Genomic DNA, 25,321 nt, shown 5'->3' with positions numbered 1-25,321 from the left:
GTCTCCTTGCCAGTGTATGCGCTTACTTCACTAAATTAGTATGATATCATCAACCGAAGCCAGGTCCTTCTTCACCTGGTCTTTCCAACGTAGTGGAGGTCTTCCTCATCTTCTGCTTCCCCCGCCGGGTACTGCGTCGAATACTTTCAGAGCTGGAGTATTTTCATCCTTTCGGACGACATGAGCTAGCCAGCGTATCCGCTGTCTTTTAATTCAGGAACAATTACTAACTTATAGAGTTTGATTTTTGTCCGTCGAGAGAGGACTTTGCTTCTCAATTGACTACTCAATCCGAAGTCTCTCAGCAGAGACGTGGGAGCCAAGTTGCGAATGCGATGACTGTTTGTTTGATGACAAGAGATATTTCGTCTTGCCCTCGTTCACTACCAGACCCATTTGCTTCGCTTCTTTATCTATTCTGGAGAAAGCAGACCTAATGATATCAATATCATCCTCGTACGCCAGCAGCTGTACGCTCTTATGGAATGTGGTACTTTCTCTATTTAGTTCTGCAGCTCAAATTATTTTCTCCAAGAGTAGATAGCGAAAATTGCACGATAGGGAGTCACCTTGTCTGAAACCTCGTTTGGTATCGAACGGCTCGAAGAGGTTCTTCCCGATCCTGACGGAGCTTTTGGTGTTACTCAACGTCAGTTTACACAGCCGTATTAGTGTTGCGGGGATACCAAATTCAGGCATCGCGGCATAAAGGCAGCGGTTGTTGATTTGCCGGGTCTAAAGCCACACTGATAAAGTCCAATCAGTTTGTTGACGGTGGGCTTTAATCTTTCACACAATACGCTCGATAGAACCTTATATGCGATATTGAGAAGGCTTATCCCACGGTAGTTGTCGCAGATTGTGGGGACTCCCATTTTATTGATTGGGCAGAGCACACTTAAATTCCAATCGTTGAGCATGCTTTCGTCCGACCATATTTTACAAAGAAGCTGATGCATGCTCCTTATCAGTTCTTCGACGCCGTATTTGAATAGCTCGGTCGGCAATCCATCGGCCCCCTCCGCTTTGTTGTTCTTTAGGCGGGTAATTGCTATTCGAATTTCTTCATGGTCGGGCAATGGAACGTCTGCTCCATCGTCATCGATTGGGATATCGGGTTTGCCTTCTCCTGGCGTTGTACGTTCACTGCCATTCAGCAAGCTGGAGAAGTGTACCCTCCATAATTTAAGTATGCTCTGGGCATCTGTGACTAGATCACCTTTAAGGGTTCTACATTACCCCTGTCGGCCAGCTTATCAAGCTCTTCATATTCCCTCTTCAACTCTCGGTATCTATCCCATCCCGCACGTGTTGTGGTCGATCGTAGCGTTGCGAGGTAGGAAGTCTGTTTTCTCTCCGCTGCGACACGGCACTTCTCGTCATACCAGCTGTTCTTTTACACTTTCCGAAAACCAATGGCTTCGCTTGCAGCTGTACGTAAGAAGTTTAAAATGCCGTCCCACGGTTCCCTTATACCGAGTTGTTTACGAGTGCTCTCAGAGAGCAGGAGTGCAAGCCGAGTAGAAAATCGTTCGGCTGTCTGTTGTGATTGCAGCTCCTCGACGTCGAACCTTCCTTGTGTTTTTTGAATTGCGTTTTTTGCTGCACAGAGCCGGGTGCGAATCTTTGCTGCAACAAGATAGTGGTTCGAGTCGATGTAATGACCTCAGAGCGTACGCATGTCTAAAACACTGGAGGCGTGTCTTCTGTCTATCACAACATGATCGATCTGGTTGGTGGCTCTCCGATCCGGAGACAGCCAGGTAGCTTGATGTATGTTCTTGTGCTGGAATCTAGTACTACAGATAACCATATTTCGGGACCCGGCGAAGTTTTAGTGATTTTGCGAATATATATAATACCGAATGCCATACCTGTGGATATAGATTTAGAATGAATGAAAATCTACGTTTTTCTTGACTGTGTGTTGCTTAACGCTAAACATTCAGATCTTGTATGGAAAACTTTTTATTTGGCAAAATATCTTTATAAATATACTTTGGCATGGATTATTGTCCAATGCATTTGTCAGTTAAATTTTTTGGATTTTTTTTATGTGTGTAGGGTATCCTAACGTTTTTCCTTGTATTATGACAGTTTATGTGTTTGTTATATACCTATCAATTGTTTGTTCGTTTCGTTACTCTCAAAAACTCGTCAAATTGAACACAGCTAACGTGACTAATTTGCTTTATAATCGGGCATTTGTAATGAATTTAAAAAAAATGTCGCTTCCTTCAGAGAATTATTCGTGCGTGCCAAAGCATTCTTTAGGCTGCAGCAGCGGAACCTCAGCGATCTGCGCTATGCTTTGTGATTTAACTTCAATGAATGTGTATTTTTGGCACAAGCCTGCAGTAAATGCGCACCCATGTGTGAATGAATATCACTTAACCGTACACGGTAGATAACGACCTTGAACTTTGAACACACTTTATGGCAGTCGCACACATTTCAGCTGCCTATCAAAGTGTTGAATGACATAATTTGACAGCTGTTGATGAGGTAAAAGAGAAGAAATTCAATGTAAAGCATTTGGAATTGCATATTGTTGGTGTATATGTAGGCATTTATGTTGATAGGGGTATATAAAATGCGCGACCACGCGGGTACCACATGCATTCACAAAATGCGGCGCGTAGAAAAACAACAAAAATTGTATTTTATATGGTCGAGTAATAAAATTTAATCCAATTTTATATTACAACATGAGAATTTAAATGTTAATAAGACTAGTGTCCATACATACAAGTATGTAGTATTATATACAATATACAAGTGTGCTATTTGCGCTCTAGCGGGTGGATGCGCCACTTGAGAGCGGCTGTTAGCGGTCATTACTACACTTCGTCGGCACTGCAGCTGCAGCTGTCGTACACTTATTCAAATAAATATACATTCATATATTCATTTATTTAATTGAGTGTTGAGCAATTTCTGCTGCCGGCGCGCATTGCACGAATATTTTATTTTATAATGCCATTTGATTGTGATTTTTAGTGAAATAAATGCATAATCGCTGGTACACCTACCTCATAAGTGTGCGCGTCGTTTTTTTTTTTGAATATTTTACAAATTTCATATACATTTTTGTCGCATTAATACACACACCTTTGGCAAATTTGTCATTTTTGTCACTTTCAATTGTGCATTAAATTTTTAGTACAAATGAATTATTACACAAATTTTATTGCAAAAATGAGAATGTGATATGATTTTTGTGACGCCATTATGTCGCTTGACGCCATTAAATTGCGACCTAACAGTTTGTCAGATAACCCTGTTAACATTTTTTTTTTAATTTTCGTAATACTTGCATTTTTATTGTTAAATATTTTTTGATTTGATACTTTGTAACTTCATTAAAATTATTAATAAAAAATAAAATCAATTAAATTTTTTAACGTTCAGAATTTAAAAACTGGAAAAACGTTAACTTTTGGTTTCGTCGAAGTTAGAATATGGCAGATATACATACATATGTTATAGTTAGGTTAGGTTAGATTAATCTGGTAGGTCAATAAACCACGCACAGACCAGTTTGGTTCTTTGCGATACCAGATAGAGTTCAGTTGCTAAGTCCAAGATGAATAATCATCCTTCATGACGCTTGCGCTTGACGCGACTTTTAATAGACTCTGCGGCCTCACTATCGATACCTCCTCCATTGTATCATACCGTGGTTTTCCTGGTGCCGTGCTCTAGACCATTCCTACGGTCTTCTCGTTCTGTCAGTCCCATCTTGCGGGGGGTTCCCTTCATGTTTCTACTGGTTCTTCTATTGTAATGCCAATAGGAATTCTGTCTACTTCCGATCTACTTTTACAGTTTTGTACCCAGGTAGCTCTTTCCATTTAGGTCGTATAAACAATGCATGGGTTTGCGAATTTTCATCATGTTTTCGGATGTTAGTCGTACACTATTCTCGTCCACTATTTCAAGATGTCTTTGTGACCTGGCACTCAGTAGATTAAAGTTGCTTGCTTCTGGCAATACTTTCCACTATCGCTCTGCTTCCCAAGACACTTCTGGCCGATATGCGATATGAGGTTACTGCCTTTATTGCTGCTTGGCTATCTATGCAGATGTTGACTCTGGAATTGCCTGCAGGTGCATTAGAGGCCAGTTCCGCGGCTTTCGCAATAGCACAGACCTCAGGTTGAAATACAGAGTTCGTCCGGAAAGTAATAGGACTGATTAAAAAAATGTATTGAACCAATCGTTAAAATTTTTTAAGAACTTTTAAAATAGGCTTCTTCTGCGTCGTTGCAGCGCTGCCAGCGCGATTTCGTAAGCATTGAAGGCGGCACGGAAAGTATTCACGGTTTCAAAATGCTTTCCTTTCATCGACCTTTCCAGGAAAGGAAACAAAAAAAGTCCGGGGCCACATCTGGGATGGGATGCCAGCCCGGTAGCTGTTCACAAGAAATTCGGTGTGAGCCAGAGCGTTGTCGTGGTGCCACTTCCAATCAGCTGTGATGTCTTGTCGAACTCGATTGACCCTTCGTTTGAGTCTCTTGACGACTTCCACCTAAAACTTGGCGTTGACGGTTTGTCGGGGAGAAACAAATTCATGGTGGACGATGCCTTGGATGTCAAAAAAGACATCGAGCACCGTTTTCACTTTGGATATGCTCACTCATCAACGACCTATTCCCGGTCCTCCAAAAAGATCTGGTGCCACCGAAACACACAACTTGTGGCTAAAGCAACAACTGGGTAAGCCTGCTTGATCATATCAAACGTCTCTGTCGTAGATTTACCGAGTTTCAAACAGACTTTAATTGCGTACCTCTGCTCTAACGAACGCTGCATTTTCGGCTTGCACCACTCACAGAAACACGTCGCACAAAAATGTTTGTCCTGATTCTCCAGGTGCTCGGAGACCAGCCGCTCGTTCGTTAGCTAAAAACGTCCTCAACCGAATCCAGTCGATGCCCGCACTCTCCGAAGGACAGTCGCGGCGGAAGGAAATAGGTCCTATTACTTTCCGGACAAACCCTGTATACTGCAGTGGTCCAGTAACTTAAAACGCTGCCTTATGTCTAACTCTGGACAATATATACCTTTACGCCAGCCATCTTTTTCTATGTTTACTTTGAACCTTCTTTCCCAGTTGAAAAGTGGGATCATGTAATCGGTGTTTGCTCAGCTGCCATTACCCATCGCGCTAGGGCCGAAGGTTCTATATGTAAATTCTCCTGCAGCCGGTAGTCGTCCCGCCGATTTTAATGCGCAGTTTTCAGCGAAGAGATCTAAAGGTGGCAGGTGGTCCGATATACAAAATTTCTTCAAATATTGTGCATTTTCTTGGATAATAACGAATGTGAAATTTTGTGAAGATATCTGTCAAATAACAAAAGTTTCAGAGCAATATCTCGAAAACTGGGAGACAGACAGGCTATATCGACCTAGCTCGTCACGCTAATTATTCGTATATATACATTTTATAGGGTCTTCGACGTTTCCTTCTTAATTGTTACAAATTTCATGGCAAACTTCATTTACATACATATGTATATATAGTCGAATCACCATAATCCACAAAAAAATGCGAGTAAGAGAGACTTCGGGTTATGGAAGAAAATTTATAAAAAATTTTAATGATATTGCCAATTTAAGCTCAGTTCGAGTTACGGAGAACTTCGAATTATAGAAGTTTGAGTTATAGATGTTCAACTGCACATAGTATTTTAAAAAATTATCTGCATTATCCAATATAATTCCTATTACTTTTGCTACTATGTAATTTAATAATTTCTTAAAATTTTAACGAAATAATATTTCTTCGCATTCAACTAAGAATTTTAAAGTAATTCTTGCCGACCATTTTTTAATTAGTCACAATGTTGGCGCTTTTCTCTAATACATATGTATGTATGTACATTCATATGACTTATAGAAAAATAATATAATTTTGTTGGTTATAAAATTTTCTCTCCTTTGCCAAAACTTGCACATTCATATTAATTGTTTAAACGCTAATTGTAAGAAACAAATTTTTGCCCATTTGTCACATGCTCTTTGCAAATTAAAATTGTCATCTAATATTTTGCGGCTTTTGCGTAGCATGCGAGAATAATTAAAATATCGATGTTTACATAATTATTCTACATGTCTCATATACTACACATAAGTTATTGTAGATTGCATAAAGAATATGTGTTCTGAATAAAAGACGAAATTTATTAAAATATTAAATAATTATTCCGTACTTGGCAAGCAGCAAACCACCATTATCCTCAAAGAAATAGCTTTCGTTAGGCGATTTTATAACTTATTACGGAAGCTCAATGTGGAGGAATATAATAGACTATTGATAACCCGCTATTCTACATTAGTTAATAACCATAAAATTCAATCTAGACTCCTAAAACATTATTATTATATCATATCTTTATTATCATCTCCAAAATCAAGGGAAGTAAAGTTTAACCAATCTTCCAATATTTATTCAAAAACGCAGGACTCAGAGCTTTCACGTTGAGGAATTATAAATTATAAAATATAAGTTACAGCGAGCTAAAGGTGTCATAGCTGTGGATGATTGTTTTTTTCTTGAAAAATTTTGTTAACAATGATTTTTGGGCGACTGGCTTAAGAGTTTTACGGTCAATCGAACTTCATCAAGTGTTTTTGTGGATCCCTTACATCAAGTTCACAAAATTTTCGTTTGTTTAAACTTCTCGAAAGAGGAATTTATGAAAAATATCTCAATGCGGGTATATTTTCATCGTAGTTTCCGGGGATACTCCTTTAGCTTGTATAACTGTCTGATTAGCATTAATTAGTAGAGTTTGTTTCGTCGAAAAAAGACCTTTTTTCGTGGATTTTTTTAGGAAAAATTATTGCCGTAGGTTTATTTTACTTATTATTATATGAAAGTACAACATTTGAAGGATACTTAAAAAAAGTTTTATCGAAAAATAGCGAAGAATAACGGATTTATCGTCGATCTCTGCAGGCACCTCGAAAAAAAGTTGTTGTGCGGTGACCAGCCTACAGCATCACTGGATCATCTGAAACCAAAAAATCAAAATGCTTTCTTTAGTTTATTAGTTTATCTTCCAATTCACGTCGAGTTTTTTTTTAATTTTTCAATTTTTGGTACCATTTTCAAGCCAAAATGACGATTTTAGACGAAAAAATCGACCTATTTATTATTGTAAAATTCTTAGAAATTAAAATTTTTAGAAAAACTCGACGTCATTCGAGAGCCATATACATACATATGTTATGTAAAATATTTGTACAAAATTTCAAAACGATGCAGTAGTTTTTTCTGTAGGCTGGCCACCGAGTTTAAAAATGACATACATATGTATTTGGGAAAATCGATTCAAAGTTTTGTACACTCAGCGCAGGTAGCTGGAAAGCGCGCAAACCTAAGTTAGAGGTACCGTTATTCAACCTGCTGTAACTTCGTTAGTTTTTCTCCGAATGACCTAAAACTTTAACACAATATTCTTGAGATGTTGATGGTTCAGAAAAAATGAAAAAAAAAAAGTTGTCAAACCTTAACCCCCCCCTTAAACTCGACCATTGCGACGCCATTTCCGGTTTTGAAACCCGCAAACTCATGTAATCCATTAATACTTCAATGCCTTATACCAAGTTTCATTAAGATGGCTGATTGTACTTAGCTGTAACTCCAAATATATTTGAAATATTAATTTGATATTTTATTTTTAGAAACGGAGACTATCAAAATTTGCAAACTTGCAGAACATTTTTTTTTGGCTTTACACACTAGGTGCGCCCCTTGAAATTAGTAACAATTTGCCGGTAGTTTAACAATCACCACTGACGTAAAGAATGACAAATGAAACCGGCCACAACTGACAGCTGTTGCGAACAACAAGTCGGACAAAAGCGAAAATAAACATGTTGCCGGTAGTGTAGAGAGTGGCAGCGTGCTAAAACGCTCGTTTTGTGCTAAAGAAAAACAAAATAAAACACAAATAATAAGAGAAAAATAAAAAGCTGAAGAGATTTGAATTGTGGCAACATGCCATTGACAAACGTTTTGGGCGTTGATTGGACCAATACATATCACCATTTGGATATGCCTTCAAATGGGCGCAGAGCACACAATTCTTATACTCTTGCAACATGTTGCCACAGCGTATAATAGTTTTGTTCACCTTAAAATAATCGTGTTCAATATAAGGTTATATACATATGTATATTGGGTAGTCGAAAAAGTCTTTTCATATTTTCATATAGATGTGTATAAATGATCAAGATGATGAGTTAAAATCCCGGTAGCTGACGATGGACGCCAAAAAAATGCCATTAATCGAAAACCTATAAAATGCTTTAACTAATCCGCAAATTAAGACACAAAACTCTGCGTGGATTCGCCTCCCAAAAAGTTAAATGTATATATCTCACAAGCTACTAAACCAAATTTGGTTGAGACCGTTTTTCTCTGCACCTCCTTCTCCAGTATGAAAACAAAATGATAACCCCATATATTGGTTACGTTGAAGATTAGTAAAAGTATGATAACTCAGAGACAATGAATTTTACACTTACGATGGTACGGAAGAGTTTAATAGCAGCCGCTAGCAAAATAGAACATTCGCGCGGTACCGCCCACGTTTAAGGGAAATTCTTTATCTGTTAGAATCGGTTTTGTTTTCAAGACTTCAAATTTATTGGGGAATGTTTATTATCATTCGAAAGAACATTAATTGGCATATATATTTTGAAGATTATCTCTTTCAAATGTTTTCCGCGGCTACGTGCCAGATTGTTCTTCCGTTAAGTCCAATTTTCGCTGACTCGTTCGGGCATTTCGTGTGGTAACTGGTGGATGACATGCGTTATGTTTTGCTCCAAAGCCTGCATCGAAGCGGGATTGTCCGCATAGATTTTAGACTTTACATGTTCTCACAAGAAAAACTCTAACGATGTGATATCAAACGATCTTGGTGGTCAATCGGCCGGCCCAAAACGTGCAATTATCTGCTCATCAAAGTATTTTCTCAGTAAATCCATCGATGGATTCGATGTGCGGGAAGTAGCGCCGTCTTGTTGAAATCAAATATCACCAAATATCAATTTCAGGCATCAAATAGTCGGTTATCATGGCACGATTTTGGCCGCCATTGACAGTTACGTTCTGACCGTCATCAGTTTTGAAGAAATATGGGCCGAGGATTCTACCGGTCCACAAACCACACTAAATCGTTGTGTTTTCTGAATGTAATGGCAGTTTTGAATCTCTTCGGGTTGCTTTTCGATGCGTCAGTTTCGCTTGTTTACATACCCATTAAGCCAGAAATGGCTTTCATCGCTGAACAAAATTTGGCTCGAAAGCGTCGGATCTTCTTGGAACTGTTCAAGAGCCCATAGAGCGAAGCGATGTGACATTAGAAGGTTGAACGGCTTAAGATCTTGCACAAGCCTTATTTTATACTCTTTCAATTTAATATCTCGACGTAAAATGCGCCAAGTCGTCCCATACGTTAGTCCGAGTTGCTGTAACGGCGCCGACTTTCCACGGTCTTCGCGCACACCCTCAGCTACGGCTGATATATTTTCTTCTCTGCGTGCTGGACGTCAGTAGGCCGATTATGCTGACTATAAGTTGAGCGAAGCGCATTCTTTACAGAACGTGAATTTTCTAATGAAGTTGAACGATTTGTAAACGTTGTTCATTCTTAAGTCTTTCTATGATGAAATGCCAAACAATGCTGAACATAAATATCATGACAGTTTGATACGATTTACGCGGGATCTGTCATAAAAGAAGTACCTCTACTTGGATCACCCGTTATATTTTTCGCTATTTTGGTAGACTTTATGCCGAATATGCAATCTGTGTGTGATTTATCTTCATGGAATTGCATGGAAACATGTTCTCAAGTATCTATCAAGTTATGTATATCACATAAATCTCACTTCAGTTAACTAGGTTGATTTAAAAATAAATATCTCGGGCATGAAACAAATTGTATTAATGGAACTTCGTGAGTCTATGACCTATAAAATAAGTTCAGCTACAATATATGACTGTATGGTATGCCTTTAACGATTTCGTCGAACAATAAATATGGAATTTTTACACAACATTGTATGTATAATATAAAGGTTTTCAACATCTGAAAGTATATTCTAAGCTTTGAGCTTTTTAAATAGTGCGAGTATAAATTTTCGGTTACACACGTGCTTAGACCTTCCTTACTTGTTATTTTTGGTAAAATTTTGTGACTAACAACGAGGCAGCAAATTTTTGATGAATAACAATTTTGGGGAAATTTCCTACACATACCTACAGAAAAAACAGCTGCGGCAAAGTCGAACGACAAAATACAGACAATGCCAAAGCAAGAATTATAATTTAGAAAAATATTTAAAAATATGTATTATTTTGTGTTTGTGTTTTACCGCTCGCTAGCCAATCAAATTTTGAAAATTTTCTTGCACGCCGTTGTTGCCAATTTCGGCGAAAATCGCTTATACAATGCGTCCGTTCAACGGTCAACAGCCGCGTGCTGCTTGCTGTTTTTATTTTTGCTTGTATGTATGTAGTTTTGCATTTTCATTAGCATTTAAGTATTTAAAAATAATCTCATACTAATTTATTTTTGAATACCTGTGTTTTGTTTCTGTTGTTTTTATTCTTGAGTGCTGTTGTTGTTGTTGGCCGCTTGTTGCAGTCGCTTACGATCACAAAAGAATCGTTTATTTTTATTGCACAAGTGCTACATCTTTCTTGCTTAACTTTATGTACTTGCTGCTGGTCCAGTGAATTGTTGGGCTCGCTGATGGTGGACTCTTCGTGGAGGTGCTCATAAATTATAAAGTTTCTTCCTTGAAGATTTGCCGTTTTTAACACTTTTATGGTTTCTTAAGTGATTTATGGTTGGTGTGATTTTTCAATCGGCTATAAAATCTGCTTAAGTTATGAGTGCCCAATACAAAAATTGAGGGCTCTTATAGTCTTTGACAGATAATTTCAACCTGAACAGTGTGATCTTCCGTTTTGAAAAGAAGTTTTGTTAATGTTTTTATATTTACTTTTGTTACTCTGATCGTAATTAAAAGCTCTTCACGATTAAAAGTTACCCGTTTTAAATAAAACTTTTTGAATTTTGTTCGAATCTCGACAAATCACTTTTACAAATATAAACAAGTAAGGAAGGGCTAAGTTCGGGTCTCACCGAACATTTTATACTGTCGCATGATAAAGTGATAATCGAGATTTCATTATCCGTCATTTACATATTTTTCAAATACCGTATTTGTGTAAAGTTTTATTCCGCTATCATCATTGGTTCTTAATGTATATATTATACAGAGAAGGCATCAGATGGAATTCAAAATAGCGTTATATTGGAAGAAGGCGCGGTTGTTAACCGATTTCACACATATTTCGTATATGTCATCAGGGTGTTAAGAAAATATATTATACCGAATTTCATTGAAATCGGTATAGTAGTTCCTGAGATATGGTTTTTGGTCCATAAGTGGGCGAGGCCACGCCCATTTTCAATTTTTAAAAAAAAGCCTGGGTGCAGCTTCCTTCTGTCATTTCTTCCGTAAAATTTAGTGTTTCTGACGTTTTTTGTTAGTCCGTTAACGCACTTTTAGTGATTTTCAACATAACCTTTGTATGGGAGGTGGGCGTGGTTATTATCCGATTTCTTCCTTTTTTGAACTGTATATGGAAATGCCTGAAGGAAACGACTCTATAGAGTTTGATTGACATAGCTATAGTAGTTTCCGAGATATGTACAAAAAACTTAGTAGGGGGCGGGGCCACGCCCACTTTTCCAAAACAATTGATCACTTTGGTATATATAACCCTATATCTGACTCTTTTAGTTTTAGGACTTACAAACAACCGTTATGTGAACAAAACTATAATACTCTCCTTAGCAACTTTGTTGCGAGAGTATAAAAATAGAAATAGAGGCTGTGACAGATATGTCACACTTTTTTTTGTTCACAGTACACTTTCGTTGAAATGTGTTTGACAGAGGCATACATGAAACCACATAACCTTTCTCTCAAATACTCCTAAGGCCGACTCAGCAGATGATGTATTGTCCATGTCTCCGCACCATATAGAGACAGGAATGTTGAGTGACTTGTAGAGTTTGGTCTTTGTTCGGCGAAAGAGAACTTTAATTTTCAAGGCTGATATTATTGTTGGTGTTGAAGCTTGTACCAAGACAGACCAAATTATCTACGACTTTGAAGTTATGACTGACAAGTACCAAGACAGGCGAAATTATCTATGACTTCGAAGTTATGACTGACAACAATGACGTGGAAGCTAAGTTACGAGTGCGACGACTGTTGGTTTGATGACAGGAAATAACTCGTTTTGCTCTCGTTCACTGTCAAACCCATTTGCTTCGCTTCCTAATCGAGTCTGGAGAAAGCAGAACTAATGGCGCGGTTGTTGTGGCCAATGATATCAATATCATCGGCGTACGCCCGCAGCTATACAAACTTTACCTTCTCTATTTAGCTCTGCAGTTCGTATTATTTTCTCCAGCAGTAGATTGAAGAAGTATTGGTATCGAACTGTTCGGAGAGTTCTTTCCCGTTATTGATGGAGCTTTTGGTGTTGCTCAACGTCAGCTCACTCAGCCGTATTAGCTTTGAGGGGATACCAAGTTCTGACATAGCAACATTAGGGCAGTTTCCGGGTCATTTCCAAATATGGTGAATATCTGGCCAGTTATCGATTTCCCAGGTTTAAAGTCACACTGATAAGGTCCAATCAGTTTGTTGTTGGTGGACTTCAGTCTTTCACACAATACGTTCGATAACGACTTTATATGCGAAATTAAGTAGTCTTATGCCACGGCAATTGGCACATTATACCATCGTCATCATGGAGAATCGGGTGTGACATCTCCAAATGTTACACTTTCATTGTCATTCAGCAAGCTAGAAACTCCCTCCATAACTTCAGTATGCTCTGGACATCAGCCACTGGACCACCAATTTGGGATTTACAAGAGCATGCTCCCGTTTTGAAACTTTCCTTTAGTCGCCGCATCTTTGCGCAGATTTTTCAAGCCTTACCCCTTTCGGCCAGCTTCTCTAGCTTCTCAAGCTTCTCTTTCTTTGTTTTGTCTGCATATGTTTCCTTCTTTTTTTCAAAAGATCCGTAAAACAAAAATTCTCCAAATACTTTCAGAAGACCTCACCTTTGCTGTGCTATTTTTTTATTATTTTGCTTAGCTGTCCTATTGGCTTTTAGTTGCAATCCTTCATACCAAGACTTGTGTCAGGACTTTTTGTATTTATCTCGAAATGTCCTCTGAAGCGACTTAAGTTTGACAGACAGTTTTTAATGTTTTCCGTGTTTTCTTATTTTCGATAGTAATACTTTTTCTAATTTATCGTAAAAATATGATTTTTCAAAATAAATTTTAGCATTTCGGTTATGTCTGATCACCAGTGCAGTTCTATTTTTATTATTATTGTTTTTGTACAATTTTGCAAAACAAATTTGTTGTGATACATTTTTCGTCCGCCATATATTGACGTCAATTACCGTATTGAACAAGTGGTCGCAACGTACGAATCATAAGTTTATTTGTCCTTCGTCTAGGGTTCGTCATAAGTCTTTGAGTCGAAAACACACCTATATTTTTGAGTTTTCTTCATTTTGGCTTTTGCAATGCTATTTGTTGACTTAGGTTATTGTTTATTGTTTTTGAAATAATTGAGTCGCTGGCGATTCGAAAGTTGAATTGCTTAGAATGGTGAAATTTATTGGCATAATTTATAAATAGCATTTTCTGAAACTATGCTGAAAGCATTTAATGATAAAACATATTTTTTACAGCGAAATTATTATTTTATTTATTTGTATGTGTTTTTGAAGAGCAATTTCTCAAAAATCAAATAAAACTTGTTACGAAATTTAACGATAATTTTCAAAACAATATTTTTTCTACTTTCAGGTGAGTTTTACTAATCACAGAAGTTCCGAACAATGAATACCACTTTTTATGTTAAGGTTTCGAGTTAAAAAGGTAATTTTTCCAAAAAATATGTCCGCCATCTCTCTTTCATAAATAATGATTACCTGGCTGCATTGCCAAGTAGATGAGTTTCCGTCAACAAACTTGATATAATTAAAAAAATATAATCGCAATACATTCATGGAGAAAAAGGTTTTGTGAACCAAAAATAGCATATGAGAAAACGGTAAATAGTTAAAAAATATCTTATGTCACCGTAAACAAAAGCGAATGCGCCAAAGCGCTTAGGTAACTTTCAGTTTCTTCCGCAAACGCACAATTTTCACATAGCCAGGTGAAAAGCGTGTGAAAAGAAGGCAAACTTAGTTTATCAAGTGGGCGAAGGTGAGCAAATGTTTGGTGTGAACGACGGTGTGTTGTGTTGCTTGAACCCGTCGGGCATTTAGGTAAGCAAAGAGGTATAGACAACAGTTCGTAGATGTGGCGCCCAAGTGACTGCTGTTGACCAAAACAGTTAAAACAACTAAAAGCCGGAAATGACAGAGCAAATACCATGGGAATGGACTTTGAAAGCGAAGAAATGCTAAAAAGATGAAATAAGAATTATAAAAAAAAATTGTATAATAAGCCGGCATGAATATTATACTAAGTCGTTTTTGCAATTTAAGTACGAGTTTATGTTTACAAAAAATTAGGAAGATGTTGTATGAAAACAAACCTGGATTAAACGATTTTTATCCAATCTCATGTAATTCCAAGTATAGGCAGGTCCCTCTTTCCCTGTTCTCTCCAACGGAGTGGAGGTCTTCCTCTTCCTCTGCTTTCCCGTCGGATACTGCATCGATAAGTCCAAGTTTGATAACGATGGGCTTTAATCTTTCACACAATACGCTTTATAGAACCTTATATGCGATATTGAGGAGGCTTATCCCACGGTAGTTGGGGCAGATTGTGGGGTCTCCCGTTTTGTGGATTGGGCAGAGCACACTTAAATTCCAATCGTTGGGCATGCTTTCGTCTGACTATATTTTACAAAGAAGCTGATGCATGCTCCTTATCAGGTCTTCGCCGCCGTGTTTGAATAGCTCGGCAGGCAATCCATCGGCCCTCGCAGCTTTGTTGTTCTTCAGACGGTAATTGCTATTCGAACCTTTACTTGGTTGGGCAATGGATGGTATCAACTGTTCTTTTGCCTTTTCCGAAAGCCAATGGTTTCGTTTGCAATGCCGTCAAACTGTACCGAGTTGCTAATAAGTGCTCTCAGACAGATGTTGTGCAAGTCGAGTAGAAAATCGTTCGACTGTCTGTTTTGATTGCAGCTTCTCGACGTCAAACCTTCCTTGTGTTTGTTGACGCGCGTTTGTTGCTGCACAGAGGCGGGTGCGTATCTTGCATGCAACAAGATGGTGGTCCGAGTCAATATTAGGAACTTTGAGCGTACGCACGTTTAAAACACTGGAGACGTGTCTCCCGTCTATCACAACATGATTGATCTGGTTGGTGGCTTTTCGATCTGGAAAGAACGAGGTAGCTTAATGAATTTTCCTATGCTGGAATCTAGTACTACAGATAATCATATTTCGGGCCCCGGCGGAGTTGATCAGCATCGACATTTGGTGACGTTTCATGATGGAGGCTAATTTTACCGACCGTTGCGCCAAAGATACCTTTCTTGCTCACCTTGGTGTTAACCAAACAGAATTTCCGATTCTTTATATGGCCACTATAGTAAATGCCACAAGACCTACTCGTCTCAGAGTAGCAGCACATTCCTAATTAAGTGATCGGACATTTCAGGTGCATGCCATAAAATCGTAATCCTAGACATGTTTGCAGTGGTTCAGTTTTTTTTACGTGGCGGGTCCCAAACCCAGGGCTTTCTCACTTTAGCTCGCCTTCTAACGGATGTTTTTTGGCTACCCAGAGAATACTTGGTCTAAGCTCGGAAGTCGTGAGCTGCTGGCGCCATATGTAAAAAAAATCGTTTCTGGCAACTCCCAAATGGTTGGTGCTCAGAGAACTTTTCTCACTTGCGTGAACTGCTACAGATGGCTTCATCCTCCCTATGAAATATACATACATATATATCAATGATCAGCGTCACGAGGTGAGTCGATTCAGTCAAGTCTGTCTATCCTACTGTATATACGCGATGAAAAACTAATTCAGTTGTCTGAGATATGGACTTCCCAAAAATACCAATATCGGACGCCTACAGCATATAGCTGCCATACAAACTGAGCGATAAAGCATATATTTTTGTATAAAAAACTATTTTATTTAAAAGATATCTTCATGAAATTGGGCACGGATAATTGTCAATGACAACGGTAAAATATCCAATGAAATTATTTGGATCAGACAACTTTGTCTTATAGCTGCGCTGCCATACAATCTGATTACACCCAATAACTATCTGTTTGGATCATATCAGTGATCAAGTCCAAATTTGACCAGATATTAACCAAATCTTAATATTTATTAAACGATGAGCTTAGAAACAACTAAGAGGAGGCGGTGCCATGTGTATTCATCGGACCAAGTAAGCAGTCTTAATTTCAGAAATATATTAAAACTATTAAAATTTCCTCCACTGCTGCAGCTAGTGGCCATCTTAAGCTTTAAAGCATTCAAAACTAGACTTTGTAAGCTTTTAAGTAAATAAGGCGGTAAATTTGATTTGGCCACAGACAAACGTTACAACAATGCGAATATTGTGTGCGAGTATAATAAAAGTAAATAAAAGCTTAGGAAATATGAGACAAAAGGAAAATATGTGCACACAAAATCAACAAAGGAAGTGAATAGGAAATTAGCATACAAAAGAGACGCAAAAGAGCAAAATTCAAAAATAATGTTTACATATAGACATTTATCTATGTGTATCTGTGCGAAGTAGTATATTTTATATTTTCTTATTTTTCCTTTTGCTAAAAACCACATTATAACTGCAGCTGCCTGCAACGCTCCGATTCCAGCAAACAATGACCGCAATTTTTCGCAAGATCTAACAGATAATACGGGTATACTGCATGTGTATATATGTTTACTTGTGCAGATATTTTGTTGCAGTAATGTGCATATTGTCTTTATGGCCCATTGTTGCAAAATTGTTTCAGTACAGCGTGCGCTGCCAGCTGGGGCTAGCGGATGACCAACGCGTTGGTCGAAGTACAACAAAAACGAATTACATACTCGTAAATGCATAGGGTTTCCCAACAGAGCTCAGCTAGCTCGTTTGACACAGATTTATGGTCACTCTGGCTTTTCAGAGATCTAAAAATTGAAGGTTAAGTTATTGAAATTTCATGAGGAACAATTTGAGGTTAGGCTTAAGATCTCAGGAGTGCAGGGTGTTGCAAAGTTACGAGAAGACCCTTGAAGCGACAACAACGTTATCGAAACGGGCCTGGCCAGCTCCTTGAAAATTACTTCTAGACACTTATCTCCTTTTTAACGTTGAACAAGTATTGTACAAGAACTTAAGGGGGTATTCTGGTCTAGAAGCATGAATTTCAGGTAATTTTTAAAGTGTCGTAAAAAAAGGCAATTTATATTTTTACTATCCATTTTTTATTAGTTATTTCTTAATTTTAGAAGAGTACAGAAAAAAATTAAAAACTGAAAAAAGTAAAAAATTTCTAAAATTATGAGCTGACGAAGTGGGGGTCTCTAAAAATTTCCACGTGACCATACCCATGATTTCAACCCTCCTAGTTATCTGAAACCAAAAAAAAAAAGATTATTAATCTAGAATAATGTCGCAATGGCTGGAACTACGGAAAAGTGGGAAAATTTTTTTTTCACAAAATGGCGACTGCCTGAAAAAAAAAGTTTTTTTGGATCACTTTTTTCGACTATTTCGAATTTTTAAAAAATAATAAAAATAAAAATTTGGGGATGGGGCTAGTTCCAACCATAGACAAGCCTATAAAGAAGACTCTATAAAAATTTCAAGTAAATCGGTCCAGTAGAACCTGAGAAATCGTGGGTATCGTTCCGAAAAAGTCAGTTTTGAGAAAAACGCGTTTAAAGTCTCGCGTAAAGTCTTTTGTTCGATTAGTTCCGGCCGAACCAGTTTGGATGCCGGGTCAGAAAAATGCCTATATCTCCGAAAATAATTTGAATTTTGAAAAATCCTCTTGCACACATATTCTTGAATAGTTAAACTTTGAAAATATAAAAAAAATCGATTTTTTTTTAATTTCTAGACCAGAATATCCCCTTAAAGCTCAACTACCACTATTACAGGCCCCTTTATGTTTCTCTATGTTTATAAAGCGTCTTGTGTGTTGAATTGTCAAGCCTCTTATTACTATATATTTTTTTTTTAATTTTCTGTGCTTAGCAGACAATATGCGCCGACTAAACGCTACAAAACAATGGACACATTCGAAAAACAAACAATACTAATTTCAGTGTGAAAGAAGCAAAACTAAAGTAATAAAAAATAAATTTTTAAAGCTGTCATAAATAAAGTTGTTACATTAGCAATAAGAAAGGAATAAAAAGTGTAGACAAAAATATGAGATTTCTGAAACAATAGCGTGGAATTGTTTTACGAGTAGAAACAATGCTTAGAAACAATTTTGTGGGAAAATGTATTGCGATTAAGAGACGACAAATGCTTTAAAATATGTGGGAAGAAAAGACAAATAGATATACCGATAGAAATAGGGTGATAACGCACTTTTCTTAAGATTTTCATATACAAAATAGTTGGCTCAACATTCTTCTTAAGGCCTGAATCGTCAATGGATTCTTTGCATCACATGACATGAAGTCTAGCAACATCTCATCGTACAAACGAGACGATAAATTCTTTATCGCACTTTTAGATTTTCACCTTACAATGAAGACCACTAAAATCCATCCAAACGAGTTTCTTTTTTGGAAAATTATACCAATTTTCGCATTTTCCGATACCACTTCTGTAAGTTGGTCTTTTGCTTTAAAACAGGTTTCAATTTCTTCGACTTCTAGCGATAATCCTTGCTAGGTGTTAGCAAAAAAAACTAAAAACAAATGTTTTAAAAAATGAACACGCTCCGTTGCTCTGTTTTAAGTGTCAGCTTTCTCGGTAAAACTCAGTTTACCGCCATCCAAAATAGTTTTGTGAATTTTCTAATGTTTTGGTTCGTACCGTACTTTATTGAACATCCACTGAGTTCGTCTTCTTCGGAGCTTAGTATATTTATTGTACAGAATTGAGAAAATCACTTATGAGTGGTGGCTTCGCCTGGTCCATAGTCCAAAAAACACTTAGCAAGCCTGGTACATCAGCTGTGTATGTTGCCCGAGTGGACTGGAACCTATCTCATATATTTCCCTATAAATGCATAAGCTGATAAAACTCTTCTTCTTCTTTATTGGCGTAGACACCGCTTACGCGTAGCCGAGTTTACAACAGCGCGCAAGTCGTTCTTCTTCTGTTCTTCTGTTTGGCACCAATTCGAGATTCCAAGTGTAGCCAGGTCCTTCTCCACATGATTTTTCCAACGGAGTCTAGATCTTCCTCTGCTTCCCCCGGCGGGTATTGCGTCGAATACTTTTAGAGCTGGAGCGTTTTCGTCCATTTGGACAACATGACCTAGCCTGCGTAGTCGCTGTCTCTTAATTCGCTGAACTAAGTCAATGTCGTCGTATAACTCGTACAGCTCATCGTTCCATCGAATGCGATATTCGTTGTTGCCAATGCGCAAAAGGACCATAAATTTTCCTCAGAACCTTTCTCTCGAAAACTCGCAACGTCGACTCATCAGCTATTGTCATCGTCCATGCTTCTGCTCCACATAGCAGGACGGGAATAATGAGTAACTTACAGAGTTTGGCCTTCGTTCGTCGAGAGAGGACTTTACTTCTCAATTGCCTACTCAATCCGAAGTAGCACCTGTTGGCAAGTTATTCTGCGTCGGATTTCGAAGCTGACGTTGTTGTTGGTATTAATTCTGGTTCCAAGATAGACGAAATTATCTACGACTTCAGAATTACGACTGTCAACAATGACAGAGCCAAGTCGAGAGTGCAACGACTGTTTGTTTGATGACAGAAGATATTTCGTCTTGCCTTCGCTGCTAAGATTATAATAATTTATTTTTTCAGTCCTTCCAAATAGGCAAAGTGAATCTTCTTCTCTTTGATATTAAATGAAATTCCCTTAAATTATTATACATTTTAAGTTTCCTTGTAAAAAATGAAACATTCTCTTATAAAAGCCACACTAAAGCTCCAACTTACGTAAAACTCAGCATTGGTTTCTTCAATTTTCATATATATTTTAAGAGAAATGTGTAATGCAATCGCAATCAAAGCCTTTTTCGGTAGAAATGCAATGCAGCTTAATGGTCGAAAGCAAAACTGGAAGACCAAACAGAAAAAACAACAACAACAAGATGCCCTGTGATGATGGCATCACAAACTCAACAGTCTGGCCTTGTCTGCTGTCGACAGCGCTTAACATTGAATGAGGCAGTGAGCCATGCAAAGCAGCAGGACTCTCAACAGTCAAGCGGCGCAAAGCAACAAACATCAGCTGCGATAAAAAAAAAGTTTTCAGAAAGTTGAGAGGAAAACAGCGCAATCAAATTAAACGATGTTAATGCAAATGCTTGCTCTGGTCTCTTTTCTTTTCGTTTTTTTTTTTTTTTTTGTTAAGTTCTTCTCATTTGGCGTTCACATTCACTCAAGTGCTTGTGGGTTGTTGGCGCTGTGAGTTCGAATGCAGTTTCTGGGTCCCGGTTCCTTAATTCGCTATTTTCGAATACTGCAACAAGCAGTGCAACAACAAAGCTGCAAAGCAGATACCAAAATAAACTTGTAAAATAAACAAAGTAAATAAAATAAAATAAAAAGTTTTTGTAAGCGTGGCGCGTCAGTTGCATTTATTTTTAAAAACCTTATCGCTCAGTAAATTTAAGAAACTTGTATCTGAAATACATTCAAAAAATATTTTATTTTTGGTCATACTTCTTGATGTTTTGCGAAATTGAAAATTGTATCGTGCAGATATTGTCTATTTTATTGGGTTTTGATGTTTCAGGTTTTGAAATCAGTTTTCAAATGCTTGAGTTAGTTAAGCGAAAATTTTTAAAAAGTGGATGGACGTACAAGTACGTATGTATATATTATCGAATTGTACGAATTACATTCATGTATTATATATGGGGTATTCCATACCAAATCGACCACCAGATTTTGCTGAAACTTATCCATCCTCCTCTTAAATAAAAATTGTCAAATTTTCAAAAATGAAAAAAATACAAAAAATATAAAAAAAAATCGGCCCAATCCGGAATTAGCAGGGATAGTAGTCAAATTAATTGAAGTTTTTTTTGAGGAAAAAAAATATAAAAAAATGGCGAACTTCCAAAAAAATTTATTTAAAAAAAAAATTGTCAAATTTTCAAAAATGAAAAAAATAAAAAAAATATAAAAAAAATCGGCCCACTCCGGGATTAGCAGGTATAGTTGTCAAATTAATTGAAGTTTTTTTTTGAGGAAAAAAAAATGGCGAACTTCCAAAAAAAAATGACGATTTTACTTAAAAAACCGATTATTTTATATAATTGATCGTGTTAAATTTTTTTCGTGTATTTTTTCGAAAAATTCATTCAAAAACAAAAATTAAAAAAAAAAGGTCCCCAAAAGTCAATTTCTACAAAAGTTATGGCTATTTGAAAATAAAAAATATAAATTTTTAAAAATTCATAACTTTTTTGAAGTTTTTGGACAAAAAATGGATAAGTTTCAGAAAATCTCAAAAATGTTTTCAAAGGGTAGAAAAGGATGGATAAGTTTCAGCAAAATCTTATTATATTTATATATATAATATAAAAGATATCTTCCTCTGGTCTTTATATATAGAATTTCATGATTTCCGTTTAAACAGTTTATCTGTCCCCTTATATATCGTTCAAGTTATGAGATAAAATTACACAATTAGACAAAATTATTATAATTAATGCAATGTTATTTAATATCAGAAATAGATATTTAGATTTCTTACATATGCCGGTATGAAGTGAGCGTTAAGATACAAATTTTCCCTTGTTGTGAACGTGATTTAATATTTTCTCTGTTTGGTTGGGCTGACATCTGTCAAACATATTCAATTACCAACAACATCATATATTTTTATTGTGTTGAAATTGTCACAATTTGTACCGAGAAGTGTTGATTTATGGAAAGCATTACTTTTCTTTTTCCATTTGAAGAAAAGTGCTGCAGAGTCGCATCGTATGAGTGTCGAGGCATATGGTGATCATGCTCTATCAAAAGCAACACGCAAAAGGTCGTTTCAACGGTTCAGAGATATAGGTTTTTATGTGAGAAATGAAGAGCGTGGAAGACATCCAATAAAATTTGAAGACGCCGAACTGCAAGCAATATTGGATGAAGATATTACTTTGAGTCAAAAGCAAATGGGAGCCATGTTAAATGTTGCACAACAAACAATTTCACACCGTTTGAAAGTAACGGGAAAATCAAATAATGTGGAAACATGAATTGTATGGTGCCACATGGACACTTATCGAATTGTCCCCGGCGATGAAAAATGGATATCTTTTAAGAATGCACCTTGGGTGAGAGCTGCTACGCCACCTGCAGTATTCACCAGACTTTGCCACTTCAGATTAATTTTAATCGATAGGACAAGCATTTTTAAAAAGTTTGCATTGCTTCTGCTTCTAATAGGCCTAAAGACCATACAAGTATGTAACAAACCACTAAACTCAAAGCGGACAAACTTTCTTACAACACCATTACGGTTATATTGAATCTAGTAGTTTTCAGTAGTGTGATAACTCGCTAAGTAAATACGTCAAAGACATTAAATTTCACTCAAAATATGTTAGTTCTGCTTTCTCCAAACTGGATAAGGAAGCGAAGCAGATGGGTCTGGCAGTGAACGAGGTCAAGACGAAATATCTCCTGTCATCAAACAAACAGTCGTCGCACTCGTGACTTGGCTCTCAAGTCACTGTTGACAGTCATAACTTCGAAGTTATAGATAATTTCGTCTATCTTGGAACCAGCATTAACAGCAACAACAATGTCAGCCTCGAAAGCCAACGCAGAATAACTCTTGCCAACAGGGGCTACTTTAGACTGAGTAGACAATTTGGGAGTACTCGACGAACAAAAACCAAACTCTAAACGTCACTCATTATTCCCGTCCTGCTATATGGCGCAGATGCATGGACGATGACAACATCTGATGAGTCGGCCTTAGGAGTTTTCGAGAAAAGGGTTCTGCCAAAGATTTGGGGTCCTGTGCGCGTTGGACGACGAATATCTCATTCGATGGAACGATGAGCTGTATGAGATATACGACGACATTAACATAGTCCAGCGAATTAAAAGACAGCGGCTACGCTGGCTATACATGTCGTACGTATGGACGAAAATACTCCTGTTCTGAAAATATTCGAAGCAATACCCGACGGGGGAAGCGGAGGAAGACCTCCACTCGGTTGCAACGTCCAGGTGGAGAAGGGCCTGGCTTCGCTTGAAAACTCCAATTGGCGCCACCTCGCGAAAAGAAGAAACGACTGGCGCGCTGTTGTGGTATGTTACGGTAGGCCTTCATAAGGTGTAAAAATTGAAAATTGCTTGGCGCCGTCCACCTGAAAGTACGATCGAAATCAAGATTAAGATCTTTTTATATCCTTTTGTGTTATAAAAAGTGAAGGGTATTCTAGTTTCGGTGCAGCTGAAGTTGACCTTTTTCTTGTTGTAATTTTGTATACTTAAGTCCATTATTTTTTTTGTATATGTGTTTCTGTTAAAAATGATTTTTATAATTTTTTATACATTTCATTTGAGTATCTTTTATTTATTTTTTATATTTTTAATTTTTTATTTTGCCTTTGTTTTATTTATATATCATTCTATTTCTATACAAATTCATTGCTCGCAATTACTCGCCTTGCCTGTGACATTTCCCTGTCTGCGATCAATCGGCTCTGAGTTACGCGCCACCATCACCGTTTACCGTGCGCACATTAATCAGCTTGCCGCTGAATGAATGTGAATTTTATTTTCGGTCAAAGTTTCGGCAATAAATTATTGTAAACCGCAAAACCGCAAAAAAAAAAAAAATATTTTATAATTTAAATCAATTAATTTTACAATTCACTCTACCTTTCTGGTTGCGCTTCAACGCCCCAAAAGATCCACTCCCCAATTCAATGAAAAATCTGCAATAACAACAACAATACAAAGCTTTAAGATTATTACAAATCGTAGGCATTGGTGGTGATTCGAAGGCGGGTCGACAAAATCTGTGCAAAGTTCGAACACTCATACGCACTGGTGTGCCCGGGCGCTGTACGCGGCGGCGCTTGGGGAATATCGTTGCACTTCAACGCTTTCGCAAGCATTTATCGGTGCGCTCGTTCATATTTATATCCGCAAACGCCCGCACATTTTAATCGCGCATATTTGTTTTATGGAAGATTTGCGCATTTCAAGTGCACCGCGTTATAAAAACAACACCAGCGACAACGGCAGCTAGCAAATGCATTGCACCGCAGCAGCCGTGGATAGTTGGCGCTGGTGACAATGGCGGAGGCTTTGTCGTTTCGATTGCACTTGCCGTAATTTTAGTGCGCCGCAGCATTTGAGTGGCAACAGTCGGTCGTTGGGTCGCGTACTTAACGCTGTGAATGTGCAAAAAAAGCGCCAGTTAATCGTTGCTAAAGTCGTTTTGTGCGATTGAGCTACCAGTTTCTCTCTCTACGCCGTTTTAATCGTATGCAGTTTTGTGGCAATTTGTTGCGAAAAGTGTTTAATGTTCGGTCATATGAGCGAGTGTTCAATGCAAGAAAGTAGTTTATACCGCCGCCAAAGTCCTTGGAAAAGTGTAATTAAAGCGTGAAAAGGCAAGGAAGTAATGCGGTGGAAAGTGCTTAAATCGAAATAAGAAAAAAAGCTGTGAACGATAATTTAAAGCAATTAAGAGGAAGTGAGTGCCATTTCTAGCTCATTTCAGTATAGATCAATTAAAACCCATCAATTGCTAGCAGCAAGCGATTTTAGAAGCCCAGTAGGTAGCAAGGTAAGGTTTGATAAAAATTAGAATGAGCTAAATGTTAGAGCTGTAAAACAGTTCGGCATATCTATAACTTAACGGTTAAGGGGCTATACCAGTGTGACACTTTCCAAAAATCGATTTTTTTTCAATAGTTTATATTTTCAAAAATATCCTGTAAAATCGGCAAAGTCATATCTTGAATAGTTTTTGAATGACAGCTAAAAAGCGACCGCTCGCAGGTATAAATCTGTTAATTGAAACTTTAAACGGGTTTTTCTCGAAACGGAATTTTGCAAAATTTCTAACACCACAACTCAACGAGAAAAGC

General features: G+C 37.4%; 2 protein-coding genes across 7 annotated transcripts in view; both read left to right on the top strand.

Annotated features, from left to right (window-relative positions):
- The window catches only part of LOC126757034 (stomatin-like protein 2, mitochondrial), a 385,292-nt gene that overhangs the window by 252,198 nt on the left and 107,773 nt on the right, over nt 1–25,321 (top strand). The gene's annotated exons all lie outside the window — the stretch shown is intronic.
- The window catches only part of LOC126757009 (uncharacterized), a 158,892-nt gene that overhangs the window by 32,553 nt on the left and 101,018 nt on the right, over nt 1–25,321 (top strand). For 2 of the 6 annotated variants that reach the window (XM_050470563.1, XM_050470564.1), the window contains exon 1: nt 24,569–25,017. The exons of 3 other annotated variants lie outside the window; for them this stretch is intronic. The gene's annotated coding sequence lies outside the window, so the exon portion shown is untranslated. Of the gene's footprint in view, nt 1–13,937; nt 14,010–24,568; nt 25,018–25,321 lie in introns of those variants that run through there. One more of the 6 variants, XM_050470562.1, reaches the window with a different exon arrangement.

Source organism: Bactrocera neohumeralis, chromosome 4, assembly GCF_024586455.1.
Source record: "Bactrocera neohumeralis isolate Rockhampton chromosome 4, APGP_CSIRO_Bneo_wtdbg2-racon-allhic-juicebox.fasta_v2, whole genome shotgun sequence".
NCBI lineage: Eukaryota > Metazoa > Arthropoda > Insecta > Diptera > Tephritidae > Bactrocera > Bactrocera neohumeralis.
The sequence above is the reverse complement of the archived record's forward strand: the minus strand, read 5'-3'. Positions and strand labels throughout refer to the sequence as shown.